The sequence below is a fragment of the Agelaius phoeniceus genome, chromosome 10 (genome assembly GCF_051311805.1).
Source record: "Agelaius phoeniceus isolate bAgePho1 chromosome 10, bAgePho1.hap1, whole genome shotgun sequence".
NCBI lineage: Eukaryota > Metazoa > Chordata > Aves > Passeriformes > Icteridae > Agelaius > Agelaius phoeniceus.
The window spans coordinates 19,438,201-19,451,974 of record NC_135274.1 but is presented as its reverse complement, the minus strand read 5'-3'; the positions used below and the strand labels follow the sequence as shown (position 1 = coordinate 19,451,974).

Sequence of the window (13,774 nt, the reverse complement as noted above, 5' to 3'; positions counted from 1 at the left end):
GACATATGGAGAAAGCTAAAGACAGTTTGTTGGGATATATATTGGGGCTATTAACTCTAGGAGTACCAGTGAAGTACCTGTAGTCTGATATAGAGCTACACATTTTGGACTAGATTTTTCTTTCATAAAAGGTAAGGCAAGCCAAACATCACCAAAGTTCTAAGAGAAATTTCCATGGGAATGGTGCAGATGCAGGAGGGCCTGTGCCCCATGTCTAGGTAATACATCAACACATGAAACAGTGTCATGAGGGATAAAAATGACCTCAGTGTCCAGTGGAAATATTTATGGGGTTGTATTAATTTAAACACAAATTGAAAAGCAAATGTTTAAAAAACATTTGGTGTAACTGCCTGACATCTCTCCTATGCACACCATTGAAACATGTGCCATGAGACCTGCCATACTCATTCTTCCCTCAGTGGGGCATAGATGAGAACTCCTTGGTTGGGATAATATTTTTTTAAAAACCTTTCCAAAATTCTAAATATTTCAAAATTTTATTTTAAATCTTAAGGAGAATTAATAGAAATTGATTTTTTTTTTTTTTTTTAAATAAGAAATATCAAAGTAAAAAGCCTCCCCAAAACTGGGAAACTCAAAGAGCCAGTTTACTATTTTGGCTGAGAGGCAGCTCCTAGGAGGCCAGATCCTTGGCAGGGGCAGGCTGATTTTGATGAAGAATCTCCTGTGGGGCACCAAGGGTGGGGCCTGGCACAGAGGACACGGTAGCCCCTCTCCCACACTTGCTCTTGACACTCAGCCTGCTCATTCTAGCAGCCCCAGGCTGTCCTCGAGGTCTCACAGGTGCCCTCCACCCTGCCTTTTATTTTTTTTTTTTCTTCATCTCTGTTGAGAACCATCCCTTTGATAGCCCTAAAGCCTGGGTACCCCTGTGCTGGAGCCACTCAGCTCGGGGAGAGCCCGTGGTGTTCGAGCACCCGATTGCCACACAGGCCGTGGCCCTCAGCCTCCTCCTTGGGGTGTTCCATGGGACTCAGCCTCCTCCTTGGGGTGTTCCATGGGACTCAGCCTCCTCCTTGGGGTGTTCCATGGGACTCAGCCTCCTCCTTGGGGTGTTCCATGGGACTCAGCCTCCTCCTTGGGGTGTTCCATGGGCCTCAGTCCCTTGCCAGGCGCTACCAGCTTCTTGTTTGTTCTCTTCTCTCATTTTGCTGCTCAATCCCACTGGTCTGGCCTGAAGCTGAGTTGAATTTCTGCTCTGCTGCAAGGCATGACCGAGCTGCAGGCTCTTACCCCGGGGCTGAACTGGCCCCTGTGTCCGTCCCTGGTGCCCGTTGGACACATTGGGGCCTTTCTGTGCTGTGCATTTGTGGCTCTGTTGACACTAATGGGTGTGACATGTGTCTATCCAGGGAGAATGGCCCCCATTGACTGCCGCAGCTCCCGGCCTCGAGCACAGCTCGTCACTTGATTAAGCCAAACTAATGAGGCACGACCGGGGCCAATGGGAATGTGTGGGACTGAGGCATTGCAGAAGCTGGTGGAAACCTGCAGCTTTACTGGGGGCTGGGTTTTGTTATGCCAGGCAAAGTCACGGGATGCCATGGGATGGAGTGTGCAGGAACAGGTGCTGTCACACAGAAATGAGCAGTGCAGAGAGGTTTATGCTGCTGGTGACAGCACCTGAACCGCCCTCTTCAAGTGGTAATTACATGGGAGAGTGCCTTGTGTGCTTAGCAGGGTTTAAAACTAGGTTTGGTCTCAGCTCTTGCTCAGTGCCTTTCTACATTCAGGGTCTGAATTTGACCCTGTGGCTCTTTCTCTTGGGCATGTGCACAGGAGCGTTTTTGGCTCTTCAGCAGACAGCCCAGTGTCCAAGGCAGGCAGCCTTTTCACCACCACTAAACAGCATCTTTCTGGGAATGGGAAAAAAGGGGAAAGCAGAGACGCTGTAGGAAGTGTTTCTTGCACGTTGCCTGTTCTGCAAGAGTCACCAGAGACATAGCTTGTCCATGGGAGCTCTCCCCCATGTGCACTGCTGGCCCCTACTCCAAGTGCAGAGTACTCACAAGAGGCTGGAGGAACATGGAGGGCTGGAGTCTCTTTTGCTTTGGCTGGGCCCAGAGCATCTAAACTGGGCCAGATGCAGAAATGCAAACTCAAGACATGAGCTTGGGGGTTCAGTGCAATCACAACTGTGCTTGCAGACAAACAGGTTGGGAGAAAAATCAGGAGACTGACACCTGAAGAACTGAGAGCGTGGACACGGCCTCCATGAACAGAGACAGACCCCCATAAGGACACAAATGCTGCCTGCTGAACCGAGACCAGGAACTCTGGCCTTGCTGCAAAACACAGCATCATCCCAAACCACTGTGGTAATGTGAGGGTACAACCTGGTAGTCCAGGGCCAGACTACAAAAGCAGATAGGTCAGTTGTGGACTTTGAGAGAAAAAAGCATTAAAAAACCTCTCAGTTCTATTTAAAGACTTGCTGTTTTGGAGAGCCTGGCTGAGAAGTTGCCTGTACTTTCCCCTGTACTTTACCTGCTGGTACATTCCAGGTCAGAGGAGGTTTGTATTTTTGTCATATTGCAATACTTGCCTTTATGTAAGTGCTGCTAAGAATAAAATTAGCAGTGGGAGAAAAACATCAGTTTGATGTCTAAATTTGGAAAACTTGATGAATAACTCTATTAACTTCGTTGTAGGGAGAGAAAAGAATAGCAATCTTTTGTTTAAAGAAAAGATAAAATAAATATGAAATAAGAGCTAATTGCCCTCTGTGGTTTTCTGAGGTGGGTTCTTAAACATTCTCATGTCCCCTTCAGAGGATGAATATGAATTGGCTCTGATCTATGGGACTCTGGCTTGAGCAGATATGGTCAGTTGGATCTGAGAGGCTTTCACATGATTATCAAATGCTCAGTATTTGTGAAGGGAGGGAGCAGTAGGGTTTGTCCCTTGGAGTAGGTGTCCTCCCAGAGGGCAGCTTCCTGCCAGGTGCTGGGCAGCAGCACTGTCCTCACTGTTACAGCCCCAGTGGGCAGCCCCTGTCCCAGGGCACCGATTACCCAGCAAGGAGCAGCACAGGGCAGGGAGAATGCCAGCCTAAAACTGCCCCAAGCACCACCAGATTCTCCCTGTGCCTGCATCCCAGGCTGTGTGGGAATGTGTTCTCCAGTCAAGCCCCACAGTGATCACAGCACACCTAAGGGTCTTTTGGCTTTGTCCAGAGCTCTGGGGGATGCTGCCATCTGCACCTTGCAGGCACCTCTTTCTACCTGCCCCAAAGTTTAGCACAAGGCAGTAAAGTCCCTACTGCAGACCACAGCATTTTATGGCAAGAACTGTCTCCTTTTGCCCAGCATCTCTGGCTGCTGTAGCCATCACCTTTCTTGGCATATCCAGAAATAATCACTTTCACCTTTATTGGTAAATTAGAGATTATTGATCAAGCAACTGAGACTGAAAACAAGGGGTTAGAAATGAAAATATTTATTAGTCAGATACTAGGCTAGTACAATCCTTGTTGATCTTAAGAGGTGGATAATTTTCTGGTTTTCTTGTTTGTTCACTCCTCTAAATCTTTCTGGAGTAAGAAGATGTCATGTAAATGTGAATGTCTTGTTTAGTTCTTCTTCCCAAGGGGCAGCCTTGGGTTCTTAACGAGCATTTCCTTCTCTTCTTTTCTACTTAATTGACTGGACATGGAGGAGAGGCAGTGCATAAACTCAGCAAATATTGTTTGTGTTCTTCCTAGCAAATATTGTTTATGTTCTTCCTGTAGCTGCTCTTTGGACACCTACAGGTCATTAATTCCTTTGTTTCCAGTCAACCTCCCAGGAGCAGCTCTCCTGCCCAGGATGAGCTGCTCCCTCCATGTGGGCTGCTGACCCATTCCCACTGAGCTGTGCTTCCAGATGTCTTCAGGAGGGATCAGGACTCCTGGGTCATTGCTAGCCTTCTGCTGAGACTACAAGAGATATAGGTGATATGGCAATAATACAGATACCCAGAATTCTGTTTTCCCAACCTGCCCCCCATATACTGACAGAGTTATCTAAAAGAGTGATATTATTAATTTTGTGGGGACATCAGGCCTTGCTAACAGGTGGATGCTGCTGCTGAACAGGGAGTAAGAGCTATGCTGTGACTACAGATCTATCACACAAAAGCCCAAAGCTGTTACTGCACCCTCCAAGAAACAGCCTCTGGTTATGGAAAGAAAATCAGCATCATCCTATGACACTGCTGTTCCTGTAGGTTGTGAATTTAAAAGAAGGCAGGCTGAGGAAGGGAGTTTGGAAATCCCTGCTCATCAGGAGTGAGACTATTTTTCTCCTTTAAGAACATTTGCTCAGCTTTTAAATTTCCAGTGTTTCCAGTTGCCATATCAACCTGAGAAATTTGCCTGGCAATTGATGGCATATTTTTCAATGGATGATTAAAAAACTTAGTTTCATCAGGTTCAGCATTTGTTTGCTAGGATCTCACTTTATGGTATTTTACTTCATTCCCAGTATTTTCTTTCCAGGCCATGTTAGCAGAAAACCAAGGATCCCCACCCTTCCTCTGCCCAGGCATGTCTCAGGTTCAGGAGTCCATGTGCAGAAGTCTAGAGCCAGGTCAAAATACAGCCAAACCAGTAGCTGGGAGAAAGCCTGTGGGACACATCCTACAGACTGGGAAAGGCCAAAGTTTCAAGAGGAACACTCTGGCTGAAGGCAAGTGGCAGTTTGAGCTTTTGTGTTGCTCTGGAGAGCAGTTGCTGGAGGCAGAGTGGAGGGAAGGGAGGTTGTCTCTGGCTTTGCTCTTGAACAGTGTATTGGTGTTCTGAGAGGCTGCTTCTGCATCCAGCAGCACCAAGGTGGGGAAGGAGCCTGCACCCACTCCCAGTGGTACCCAGAAATCCCTGTGTCCCCCCATCTGTTCACCCATGTCCTCTCTCCAGCCCATCCCTGGCCATGCGTGGGTCCCTGGTGCTAATGGGGACTAATCTGCCCCAGTGCAGATGAATCTGCAGGGACTTTTCTGTGGTGAATATATTGTTTGGTTTGTTGTGGGCTTGTGGTGGTTTTTTGTTTTGTTTTTTTTTTTTTTTTTTCTTTAAAGGGAATAAGAATGGAAAACAAGAAAGTCAAAAAGCCCTGAATCTTTACCTTTTTAAAGTGGAGACACCGCCACAGCAGGACATAATGGCTCGCTGTGGTGGTGGTGGTTTGCCTGAGAGCCTGGAGATTTATGTAATGAGAAACACAATTCCTGCAAAGAACATTGTTAAATCTTTTCAAAATTTCAGCTATAAGCCATTTTATTGCTAATAATATGGCTAGAATCTTCTTTTGAAGAATCTGGGAATGTTTGACAAGTGGGGAAAATGGAGAGGACTTGAGGCACCATAATCTGTATTTTCCATTTACCTTGCTTGAAGCTTGAACAACACATGTGCCACAAATGATTTGTTTATTCCTAAGCGCTCCCAAGGAGCCCAGTCTCCATTCTCAGGCATATAATGGCTATTCAAATGAAAGCTTTAATAGGTTGTTGCAGATCTGATACCAATGCAGTGAGAGAAAGAGATATGCAAATATTCAAAATTAAACAAACTAGCTCCTGCCCTTTGCCTTCAGAGGTTCAGCCTCAGATCTGGACAGTGTCACCAGTGCAATGAGCCTGCTAGACTCAGCTCTCTGGAGAATGAGTTAATTTTTTTCCTTTCCCACCCCCCCTTTTTGCCTTACAAAGCTTTCACTTGAAAGTGAAAGTTATCTTGCTTTAAATATTTTCTGTCTGTAGCATTCATGGGGGAAGGAGAGCCCCAGTGAGGGCTGGAATACACAATATGTTCAGATTTGAGCCTGAGGAAGATTTCTGGGAAAAGATCCTCTGTGCTGGTTTGTTCCACATCTTAAAACAAGGCCCTTAACCTCAATGCCTTCTCCTGAGCATTTCTTCATGCTGCAGAAGCAATTTTGGAAGAGTGATACAAACAAAAGTCCAATTAGGGGTTACAGTCTAGATAAAATCTGTTTCTGCCCACACCATAAGACAAATCAGGGGCTTCACTGGTTCTTAACACCAGTTCTTCTGTTTCTTTTTTGCTCCATATCTTGTGTGTATGAGTCAGGCCCCAAAGCCACTTCAAAAATTTAAAAATAACATGTCATCCACCTAACCATTGAAACTGTGCCAGCAGCTACTGTGTGCACTGAACAGCAGTGAAAAATAATAATTTTACATCAAGAACACCATAAAAGTTTTTCAGTGCCTTCCAGGTTCTTTTAAAACTACTGTTATCTTGTCCAACCCTCAAGGCTTTTTGCACAATTATCAATTAGTTCTGTGGTTGGTTTTCAAAAAGGCAGTGCTGGAAACAGAGCAGCAAATCACAGAGATGGAGGTGGGAGCACAGCAGTGCCTCCTCCACAGGATGTCCATGCACTCCTCGATTCTGCTCCTGGTTCAGGGGCACAACCCCTGCAGCAGCCCTGTGCCTCTCTTGGCCTCCCATCTTCTGTGCTCTGATCACAAGAGCTTTGAAGCAAATCTTGCCTCTTGTTCCATCATTATTGCTGGTGTTCCAAACTTTGTGAGCAATAAAATATCTCAGGAGATCTGCAAACATCTAGAAAACCCCTGAGCTGAGGGGGTTCAGCTGAAGCTACAGCTCCAGACATGAAGAGAGAGCTCAGCAGAAGGCATGAAGGGGATCTTGCTTTGATGGGGTGTTTGGACAGTTCTGGCTGTAACAGGTGCCAGAGTGTGTTGGAAGCAGTGTAGGATGTGGGTTTGCACCTCAGAGATTTGAAGCTCTGCCCCACTGATATTAACCAAAGCTGGACACCTCAGGGTTTCAGGGAGGAGGAACTGATGAGGGCAGATGAGGAAAAGGGCTTCAGAAAATAAATGTCCAACTTTAATTTAGCTAATCTTTTCCTTCAGAGCCCAGAAGGGGTTCAATTTGGCCCAATAGCCAAAATGATAGGGGAAAGAAGATCTTCCTTTGCAAGTGTGAACAGTACCATACCGAAATGTTCCCCAAATCTGCGTTTTGTGAGACTGATTGGAGCTGTAGCCGAAACCTATATTTGAATGTGGCTAGACAGTGGAATTAAAGGTGATCTCTGGCCATGTTTAAACATGAACTGGGCCATAAGCTACTTACAGGCTGTGGTTACAAAAGAATAGAAAGGGCTGACTCACAGTGGGAGAGCATGAGGCTGGTGGGTTCCCATGCCATCCTCCCTGTACTCTGCTCCTGGGGATCCCGAGCACCCCCTGCTCCCCAGACACCTCCCTTCACACTGGCAGGTCGTTGGTATTTCTGAAAGCCTGACTTAAAGGCTGAAGATGAGAAATGTTTCTTTTGGCCTGTCAGCAGCACAAGTGAGGAGAAAGAATGGAATTCTCCAAAGTTTTTCCAGAATGTGTGCCCAATTCAAACAGACTCATCCGGCTTCCTTGCAAGTGTGATTCCCAGATCACAGCTAAGTCAAGCACAGACTTCCTTAACACCATCTCCAGTGCCATTAGTGTGCTGAAGCAGATTTGTATTTTTCCAAATTAAAAAATATTAATTAAAAGTTGATACATCTTGTGGGAAGCTCTTGATTTTGGCCCACCTAATTTTCAGTTTTATACATTTTTTACTTGGTTAGCATTTTGTAATGAAATATATTCTGTTACAAAGAGGAGCACATGATTCTATAGGGTAAAATATATTAAATATAAAATAATATTTAAGCATGAAATAAATCAGCATCTAACCAGTTTTTGTTTCTTTCAGACAACCAATTTTCAAAAATTGAGATTACCAATTCTGCTGCTGTTTAAGACTGGGGAGAAAATGCAAAATTCTGAAATGTCTGCAGGGTTGGAGAGCAGTTTTCCACTGAGCTCGCCTCAGATGAGATTGCAGAAATTCTTCTGTTTTCTCCTTCTTCCCTGGCTCTGCCACCAGGCAATTCTGTTCACACTGTTCTCCAAGACAAAATCTGAGCCAGGCTGAGATTTGTGCTGATGGTGAGTGCCTGCCTTTCTTTCTATTTTTCTTTCTTTAAATAAAACAATTTCCTAAGGCTTTGAAATGGGGCTGATAAAAAGCAGCTTTTAAAATGCATTTTAGTAAATAGTTTGAAACCAGACCATAAAGTCTCATAACTGTAGGTTTGCCCTTAATTATACCTCACTGACAGCCCATTTTCCTTCTCCTCTGCAACCAGTCTCCTTTTTCTTTAAGAGCAAAACATATTGAATGCTACTTTTGAAAGATTTGTGGAGTTTCACACAAATTCGACAAGATCTGTAGGTAAACAGTGTCACCTAGTGGATAACCGGCATCGATTTTCCCAAACTGGGGAAGAAGTTTGGCCGTGTGGTTTTCCATTTTGTCCTAGAAAAAAATATTACTTCAAATTGAAAAGAGCCCTGTACTGAGAAATGGGATCACTGCCAAATGGCTGCAAATCCAAAGTGGAAGGATTTGATGGCCAGCACCGAGTGGGACATTTGTTGTGAGCATGGGCACAGATCCAGTCCTATCACCTATATCAGGTGTAAAGAGGAAGGACCAAATCTCCAGCTCAGTGCCTGTAGAGCAAAAGGTTATAGCAGCACATCCTGAAATATTTATTTCCTGCATGTAAAGGTGTACTGGACTCCACATCACCTCCTGCACCTCAGCTGCACCTCTCCAGACATAGAAAACAAAAGGATGTCAGGAGGAGTCTGCCACGTGATCAGCTGAGGCTTCTGAGCAGTAAAAGTTAAAAAAACCCCCAAAATTGCCAAGTCCTTGGGGTGGGAGATTTGGCAGAGTATTGGAAAGCAGGAGAAAGAGTATGAGCTTCATGGAGAAATCTCTCACCCTGAGAGAGTGGGATGATAACTTTGGGGGTGTGGTGGCAGGTATCTATGAGAAAAGCTTCCTAGAGAAAGCAAGAGATAAGATAAGCCTTGGAGAGCCTTCTGAGTTAGAAGTAACAGGTTAGAAAATCAGGACACAAGAGCCTCAAACAAGAGTAAAGTGCTCTGGAAGAAAGGATATGCTCCTGAAAATTACACTGGATATCCTGAAGACCACTTGCAGCACTTAGGTTTCTGCTTTCTAACTAACTTTGCTGTCAGGATCCCTTGGAGTCAAGATGGATTGGAACCAGAGCACTACAGGAAGAAATAGATACAAACAGAATTGAAACAAAAATGGGAAAGAGTGCTTCAGAAGCAGGGAAACTCCTGAGGGAAAGAAAAAGGTAAATTCAAGTAGCAAAGGTAAGAACTCTGGTAACTTGGTTTCTGAACAAATCGAAGACTGGCCTTCAGCTGGCTTTGTGCAGGTTGGGTGGGAAGTGGAGGGTTTATGTTCCACTCTCACTACCCATCCCTGGTCTTCCTCCCCCTGTAAGGTCATCACTGCAGTTTGTTACAATTGCATTAGGGTTTTTTCTGAAAATCCCCCTAATACCCTACTCCTTTCCTCACATTGGACAAGAATATAAAGGAGAGCAAAAGCATGGTCCTAGAGATGGCTCTTCCATGTCCAAGAGGCAGCAGGTGGGAAAACCCAGGTGAAAATTCAGGATATTATCAGCATCTTCTTAACATAGACACAAGTGATGGAGAAGAGCAGGATTTCACTGGACTCCAGCAGGCTGCCTGTGAGTGTTCTTAGAATGAACATTTATAGCCAGGTCTTACATTGATGTGGCTTTGGTCAAAAGCAATAAGCCAGAGCATCCCGAAGAATGTATGGATAGATGCTGGAATTGTAGTTAAAATTATAAATAGCCTATTTTCATAAGTCAGGAAGCTCTAGCACTTTGTTATCTTCCAAACAAGAGGAAAATAGTGATTGATTCTTAGGGCAGATTGTTCTGCTAAGTTTGTGTTTGGCCTCTGTGCCTTCATATTTGTCACGTGTCAAATGGATGGCCTGGCATTGTTCTTCAAAGGTGCACACTCGTGCACACCCACTCACACTCATGCACACCCACTCACACTCATGCACACTCTTGCACACTCACTCACACTCGCTCACGCTCTTACACACCCGCTCACACTCTTGCACACCCATGCACACTTGCACACCCACTCATGCTCTTGCACACTCACACCCGCTCACACTCTTGCACACTCACTCACGCTCTTGCACACTCACTCACACTCTTGCACACCCACTCACACTCTTGCACACTCACTCACACTTGCTCACGCTCTTACACACCCGCTCACACTCTTGCACACTCTTGCACACTCACACCCGCTCACACTCTTGCACACCCATGCACACTCTTGCACACCCGCTCACACTCTTGCACACCCATGCACACTCTTGCACACCCACTCATGCTCTTGCACACTCATGCACACTCCTGCACACCCACTCACACCCTTGCACACTCATGCACACTCTTGCACACCCGCTCACACTGGGTAGCAGGGTAGGAAATTAATGAGGCAGCCAGTAAGAGGTGGCACCACTCTGTATGTGTACAACTTCAGCCTACAATGGTTTCATTCCAGCACCTTTCCCTACAGTAAATGCAGCAAATATTCTGCTTCCTGTTCTAAAAGCAGCACTAAATGGGATGGTTGAAGCTGAGAATATTTTCCCATCTCCTGGAAAGGGTTAGACACACAGCCCTGAGGTGGGTGAAGTGTGTGATTGCCATCAGACTAAGCAGCCGTGTTCAGCTTGTCTTGGATTTCTTTATATGAGACAAGGGATGATTCATAAAAGCAAATGCTGAGGCCACACAGTTTGTCAAGGCTCTAGTCTAACCAGGTGTAATGATTGAGGTTTTGCAGAGGAGGTACAGTTAAGGCAAAAAAATAACAGATCATGGGTCAAATCCATCCCTGAGGCAACTCCAGCATCATCAGTAGGAGTTACCCGCGTGTGAATCTGGCCCCATGTTCCTCACTCATACAATAGAGCAAGATCCCTCCTGCAGCAGAATCAATTGGAAAAAGGAGATGGGAAAAATGCTTCTTTCTTGACCACATTAAAAATAATCACTTTTTTGTTGCACAATGGGGCAGAGAAAACCAGTCCTAGAAACCAGAGTACAATTTCCTCAGCATGTCATGGGAAGGGGAGAGAGGGGGGGAAATTGGCATAACCAAGAGGTTTCTTTCATTTCTGTTCAGTTCTAAATGATGCAGGGAACAGGGGAAAGCACCTAGATATCTATATATCTATACCTGTCTATATCTATGTAAATACCTAGATGATCTCTTCCTTTTATCTGTATCTATAATTTATACATAATATTTGGGTATCTATAGATAACTACTTAGTTTCCACAAACATAGAGTGATTTAGGAAAAAAAGGGACTGTATTCCTTCTGTTGATTCGACTGGATGTTTAAAAATAGTGAAATTAAAAAGATGAAATATAATGTTTGGTGTCTCAGCTTTTCCTTCCCATTTGTCAGGTTGGGTTTGTGAGCTCTATGAGAATGTAGAAAAGTCATCTGAGGGAGAAAATTGCTATTCACTAAAAATTACTAATCATTCTTTCACACTAAACAAACACCACTGAGAGATTTTTTAGTAATATAAAGGTGGATTTTTTTGTTCTTTCCCTTTTTCCCTCTCTTCTCCAGCTAATGATACAGATGTGCAAAATGCAGGATATGACATCCTGCTGAGCATTAGGTGCGGCGTTTTGCAGGTGACAGGATCCAGGTCTGAACCCAAAATAAAAGCACAATAGCCTGAAAATCATGTACTGCACACTGCTAGTGCTTCACAACCTAAATGGCAGGAAGAGCAATTTTTACAGTCATGGAATAATCTTTCCAGCAAAATTTGTATTCCAGCAGCAGTGGAGTCCCCTCTGAGATTGTGGTCCTGATTGTGCAACTGCCGACTAGAAGAGCACACAAACTAATCACATGAGACATAAAAGTGGAAGAAAAAGATACCATTTGATCTGGAATTCTTACACCTAGGAAACTCAGAGTGCTTGAGACCTCTCTAGTGGAAGAAGAGACTAGACCCACTCCTGCATCCCAGAATCCCAGCTGGAGGAGTCTGATGTTTCCCATCTCCCCTCTCCCAGCATTACTCCTCTCAGAAGGCCTTTGCTGACACAACCAGAGAATGCAGAGCTGTTCTTCTACCCATTTTACTTCAACAAACTCATTCACACCTAAACCTGCTCATTTGTCCTTGGCACAGCAGCAGCAGCAGAGCACAGCAGGGGCTGGTGTTCAGCTCCTTCTGCAGGCACTCTGCTCCAGCCTCCTCCATGCCATGTGTCCCCCCAAGGGGGATAAACAGGAATTGTGGTAGCTGACAGCAGTGTTTCCTGTGGAGCTTCCAGAGAAATAGCCCTGCATTCCTGGGCTAACAGCTGGGTACCTGTCTGAAAATGAAGGACAAGGAATTGTCTGTAAAGAAAAATATTAGTGCTGCATTTATGCCATTAATTGTAATTTTTTTAAAAATCAGGATGATTACCTCTGCTGACTCTATTTCACTTTGGGCCTCAGAGCACAGGTGAGAACCATCTGCTGACAGGGGTAGTATATTTGTCATTGCTTTAGCTGGAGATTTCCTATCCCATATGGGGTGGCTGGGCTTTCCTCAGGCTCAGCTGCTAAGCCACTGCCCTGCAGGAGTCAACTCCCAGTGCTGCAGCATTCCTGTTTTCGTCCTTTGAGAGGTAAGAAAATTAAGGTGACAAATTTACCTTATTTTGAACCCATAGTCAATAATTTTCTTGTGACATGGCTATGGATCCTCCACCTCTGAAGAGGGCCCATTTAATTTATGTTCACACGTTGGGGTTTAATTCTCTGGACTGAATTAAGACCTTCTTTGCAACAAATCTTTTTTTCTGTCCTGTTCCCCTCTGGTTTTTTCCTGTGTCTGTGAGCACAGCAGACATCAGCTAAAGCAAACAGAAGCCCAATGTAGTTTCTATAACTGCTCTAGTAATAAAGTAACTAGTCTGAAATTCATCTTTTTGGGTCAGCTGTGCTCATTCACATTGCAAAACACAAGAGCGTCTCCAGAGCATTTTTACTACACTCATAAAGAAATAATGGAAAACCAAGAATGGTTCCTAGAGAAAGGATAGCACAAAGTGTGAGCAAAGTCTGGCTACAGTTCCACTCCTGATCTCCTCTCGTGACAGAACAAAGTAGGACAGTGCACTTAAAATACACCTATTTTACAATGAGACTAATAGCTGCTTAGCTGCTGTGATATTAAAATTCTGTCCCTGAGCTTTAGGATTAACACCCTGTGGGAAGCACCTTGAGGAGCTCGCACGGTTTGGCTCCGCGGCTGCCATGGGAGCTCTGCCCACACCAGGACTGCAAACTGCTGTGGCTGGTGGTTTCTACATCACTGAGTGTTTTGCCTTGAAATATTTTGCCTCTAGAGAAGACACACTGGAATTTTCTGAAGCAGAACATGGCATTACATAAATCTGATGTTTTGACATACGGATATTTTTAGGCTTGCGTAATTCACTGAATTCCACCCAAGTGTTTCATTTCAATACCTCAGAAGTATCATTTGTTGGTCAGTTTTAGGCTTCTTCAGAAAGATTTTTTTTTCCCCATTGCTCCATTCCCCAGGAGTCCCAGTGGAGTTTCCAGGGAGGCTCCTTAGCATGAGGGGCTGGTGATGACATGGGTTTTGTCAAAAGTGATTATAAGGATCGTGCTGTAAAGTTGCTGTTTTGTGGCCAATACATGCCCTTGCAATTATCCACCAGCAATAGCTCCTGGCATCTGTGGGAGAACACAGCCTTGCAATGAGGTGGGTTAGTACTAATTACAAGATGTTTAT

General features: G+C 44.8%; 1 long non-coding RNA gene across 8 annotated transcripts in view; it reads left to right on the top strand.

Moving 5' to 3' along the window:
• The window catches only part of LOC129124146 (uncharacterized), a 130,192-nt gene extending 117,817 nt beyond the window's left edge, over positions 1 to 12,375 (top strand). For 5 of the 8 annotated variants that reach the window (XR_013183673.1, XR_013183668.1, XR_013183667.1 and 2 more), the window contains 3 exons: positions 7,754 to 7,989; positions 9,094 to 9,218; positions 11,575 to 12,375. This is a non-coding gene — a long non-coding RNA (uncharacterized LOC129124146). Of the gene's footprint in view, positions 1 to 7,753; positions 7,990 to 9,093; positions 9,238 to 11,574 lie in introns of all 8 variants that reach the window. The other 3 variants (XR_013183671.1, XR_013183669.1, XR_013183670.1) reach the window with 3 other exon arrangements.
• Positions 12,376 to 13,774: the final 1,399 nt, after the last annotated feature.